At 54.4% G+C, this 4,417-nt stretch overlaps 1 long non-coding RNA gene across 1 annotated transcript; it reads right to left on the bottom strand.

Moving 5' to 3' along the window:
• Positions 1 to 2,228: 2,228 nt before the first annotated feature.
• On the bottom strand, positions 2,229 to 3,962 carry LOC116578232. Its single transcript, XR_004280783.1, has 3 exons — positions 3,836 to 3,962; positions 2,581 to 2,711; positions 2,229 to 2,364 (listed from the first exon to the last, which is right to left on the bottom strand). It is a non-coding gene; the product is annotated as an uncharacterized LOC116578232 (long non-coding RNA).
• Between the last annotated feature and the right edge of the window lie 455 nt (positions 3,963 to 4,417).

Here is a 4,417-nt window from a genome sequence, read left to right as displayed (position 1 = left end):
GGCTAGTGAGGGATGCCTCCTACCAACCCAGAGGAGATCGTGCAGAGCAGGCCAGAAGCTTCCTGTGAAGCAGAAGCTTCCTGTGAGGGCCGAGTGGAAACTCGAAGTGTGTTTGCATCTCCCACACCAGCTTATTCCTCTTCCTTCCCGGCCCTCGGCATTCGCCACACCAAAGGGGACACCTGCCTCCAGAAGCACGCCAGCCAAAGGCAAGAGAGGACCATCCAACCCAGGGCACCAAAGGACAGGAGCCCCACTGCTGCACCTGCACATTTCTTTCCTGCAGTATCGCCAGCTGGCACAGTAATCCCTCCACACCCCCTGGCTGGCAAGGGACGCGGTCCACCCTCCACCCAGCTCTTGTTAATTCTGCAAGGACTGCAGGATTTGAGGGCTGGGGGGCCTCTGCTGAAACTTCTGCCTATGCATTGGGATCTAATCCGGAGCTACTAGTTAAGGGCTGGTGGGGTTTGGTGACCAGAGGCGGACCTGGTCCCATGGGGGCCTCCACCTGCATACCTATCAGAGGGGTTCCTGGCTCACAGAAATCCTCCACACCATTGTGTTCATTCACACCCTATTTTCAGATGAAGAAATTCGGCTTCACGGAGTCCATGAGCTGCTTCCAGCCCTCCGGCAGGGACCAGAATCCTGGTTCCTCATCTGCCTGGAAGAGTCAGCAAAAACCCCAGGAGGAAAGAATGACTTGGGAAGAGAGTCCTTGGCCGGTGCTCCAGCATCAGAGCTTTGCCTGGCCTTGGGTGATGGAGGACCTGCTCCGTAGCACCAGCATCCCAACTCTGTCCTCTCCTACATCCTGCTGGGCTTTTAGGCAGGTGCCCTCTTATTCCCGCTGAGCAGACCTTATTTGTATCCAACATTTGCCAAGCTCCCTGAAGTTCCGGGAGGGCAGATCCTTCCCTGTCACCTTTGCTCCCTAACCTATGGCGGCCGATTGGTACTTGCTGAATTCATCGCAATAAGTGAGCTCGCCTCAAGTATATATTCATAAAGCTGAGAGGATCTTCCACTGACCTGGTTGCACTCCCTCACCTGATCCCCCCTTATAACAAACAACATACATTTAGCAGGCAACTGTCCAGAGTTACAGGTGTCGTGTGGGGCTATATGGGAATGCCACCGGATATCCACCGGGCAGCATGTCCATTCTGCAGTCCGAGTTGCAGAGGAACCGTACCATGCCCTAGTGATGGACACGTGCCAGCGTGATTTGTCCAGACCCGCAAATCCTGCAGCACCCAGTGAACCCTCATGTTAGCTGTGGGCTTGCGGCGGCGATGACCAATCAGTGCTCGTTCTTTGATCACAGCAAATGCACCCCTGGTGGGGATGGTGATAGTGGGACAGGTGGTGCGGGGCGAGGGCAGGGCAAGGGATATCTAAGAACTCTGTACTTCCGCTCATTTTTTCTATCAACCTCAAACTGCTCTAAATAATTACATCCATTAAAACATTTTTTTCATTTTAAAGTAAAACTTAAGGAATTTATGAAATCAGTGAATTTTTGCACAGCCTGGTTCCTATGGTAGCTGGGAGAAGGACCCTCAATGCGTGCTGTCCAGCCTGCATTGGGCAGAGCCCTGTAGTGCCAATTCTGGGACGGAGAAGCCCAAGAAGCTCCAAGAAAGATGCTAGCTGATGGACACTTGTGGCCAAGGCATCAGGGAGAGGATGCGGGTCCAAGGCAGACCCGTAGGGCCATGCAAGGCTTGCATTACTCTGCAGCCTGACTTCCGGTACCACAATCCTATCAGCCAACGGATTAGAGGTTCCATCAAAACCCAGGCCATCAGCTTTGCGTGAGCCCCTCAGAGGAAAGCGTTTATGGAAGACTCTGGCTCTTCAGGACGTAAGTACCCTCGCAAACAAACAAATGCGAAGGGTACAGAAAACCAGGGCGCGCTCCCACCCTCAGAACCCACAGCCCATGGGATGCCTGGGTGGCTCAGTCATTAGGTGTCTGCCTTCGGCTCGGGTCGTGATCCCAGGGTCCTGGGATCAGGCCCCACACTGGGCTCCCTGCTTGGCGGGAAGTCTGCTTCCCCCCTTACCTCCTGCTCCCCCTGCTTGTGCGCTCTCTCTTCTCTCTCTGAAAAATAAATAAATAAAACATTTTTTTTAAAAAAGAAAAGAAAAGAAAAAGAAGCCACAGCCCAGCTGAGAAAGAACAAGGACTACCCACTAGGTTCATTTCGAGGGCTGCTGCGACAAATTCAGTGGCTTCGCTGGCAAACTCAGCGGCTTCTAACAACACACGTTTATTCTCTCAGAGCTCCGGTGGTCAGTGGTCTGCACTGGGTCTCCCTGGGCCCCCATCAAGGTGTTGGCCGCGCTGCGCTCCTTCTGGAGGCTTGGAGGAGAGGGTGTGTTCCCTTGCCTTTTCCAGCTTCTAGAGGCATTTCTTGGCTCGTGGTCCCTTCCTGCATCTTCAGGATGGGCAGTGAGGAACCGCCCCTTCCTCCCCCGCCGCTGCTTCAAACACCCCTCTCCTTCCCTCTCTCTGAGCCTCCTGCCTCCCTCTTCCAAGGACCGTGTGATTACAGAGGCCCCCTGGATCACCTGGGACGATCTTCCCATCTCAAGATCCTGAACTTCACCACAGCTACGGAATCCCTTTTGCTGGACAAAGTGACGCGTTCCCAGGCTCTGGGCATTAGGGCCGTGGACGAGTGCGCACCACACCCACCAACCTGTTAAGTGACCAATTATGTGGAGGTGATTTTACTCAGAGATGAGTTTGACCCATTCTCAGCAAGGCAGCCCCTCTCCATGCCAAAATGCCTCACAAGCCTTCAGCTTGGCTCATTTTTGCCACCTCCTAGAACAGGGACCATTTTGGTTGTCACAGCTTGGCTGGGGTGGGGTGGTTGGCGGTGCTACTGGGACCCAGCAGGAAGAGCCCAGGGAGGCTCTCCATCCTGCATTACACGGGTTGGACGGTTCCAGAACACAGAATGATACAGCCCAGGTGTCAAAGGGGCCAGGGCTGAGAAATCCTGCTTGGGGCCAAGCTCTCGGCCATGAGAGGGCAAGAGGCATGCCACGGCTCTCTCTGGAAGAGATGCGCCCTCAGATCTGCCAGCAGACTGAAGATGCAGGGTCAGGCATAGCCTAGACCCGGCGCCCAGCACTCCCCTACCCAAAAGGCACATGGTGTCTCTCTGTGACTCCCACCTCACCAGCATCCTGGGCACTGAACGCCACACAGCACAGACCCTGCTCTGCCTTCTCATTTCCCTCCCCACTCCTGGGACCGCTATGTCCCCTGCCCATGCAGAAGACCCTTGAAGATATTTGTAATCTCATTCTTCTTGGCATGAAATGAAATCCACTCTGCCTCTGCAGGCAGCCCCAGCTCCCTCCCTGGAGCCCCGGGGGGGGGTCATTTGTCATCCTCACCGTCCCCTTCCCCCTGGGGACATTGGCAAAGAGGTAGTGAGATCTTCCTTCAGGAGCCTCTGTCATACCCCCCCCCCCATTTCCAAGCCTGAGTTTTAATACTTGCAGGCTTGACTGGGTTTAAATTGGCTTTACTATTTACCAGGGATAGCTTGCAGTTTCCAATAATGCAGAGAGACAAGTGGTAAAAAATCTGCACAGGAGAGCATAATTTGGGAGCTGAAGCTGAGCAAGACTGAGTCAGCAAATGCGGGACCCGAGGGCCCTCTGCCCCTGCTCAGCGCCTCGGCCCTACGCTTACTTTCAGAGGCACCTGGGAACTTGAAACAACGTACTCCTTCCCCGATGCATCTGAAATCCCCCTAGCCCACTCTCCTCATCTGATGGTTAACATGAATCCCAGACTCCATGGGACCTTCCAGAAAACCGGGCTTCATGGGAGGGGGGTGTGTGCGGCTGTGCTCCCCACATCCTGATAAGGCAATGTTTCCGCAGGCTTCTCTGAGATGCCAAGTAACTAAATCCTCTTGGGTTGGATTGAAGAAAACAGGTGCCGTAGGCTCGAGATTCAACTTCTAGAATTCCAATTAGCCCAACAATGGAGTGGGCACCCAGGCAAAGGCTGTGTCGAGAGGCAGCCGGGCCAAGCCTAGTGGAGGCCACCTACCTGCCCTCCTAGGCCAGCCCCTATCTCTCTGCGCCCAGTTCTGAGCCCTGCTATAGGAATACCCAGCCCTCTCTCTGAACTCCTGTGCTAAGTTCTTGGGAGGCTCACGTCAGAATGTACTTGAAAGCATTCTGCAAAGTCAGGGTGTGTAGATGGGAAGCCTTATTCCACGGATAAGGCACAGGCGCACAGGCAACAGAAAGGGCCTTGGGCCTGACCCACACAGAATTCTTGGGAGAAAATACAGCCCAAACCTGAACTTGACGGTGGAGCTGGCGAGTTGTGAACGCAATGCTCTGACTTGCTCTTGACCTGGTATACAACTTACCC

Source organism: Mustela erminea, chromosome 18 (genome assembly GCF_009829155.1).
Source record: "Mustela erminea isolate mMusErm1 chromosome 18, mMusErm1.Pri, whole genome shotgun sequence".
Lineage (NCBI taxonomy): Eukaryota > Metazoa > Chordata > Mammalia > Carnivora > Mustelidae > Mustela > Mustela erminea.
This window is presented reverse-complemented; position numbering and strand designations above follow the sequence as displayed.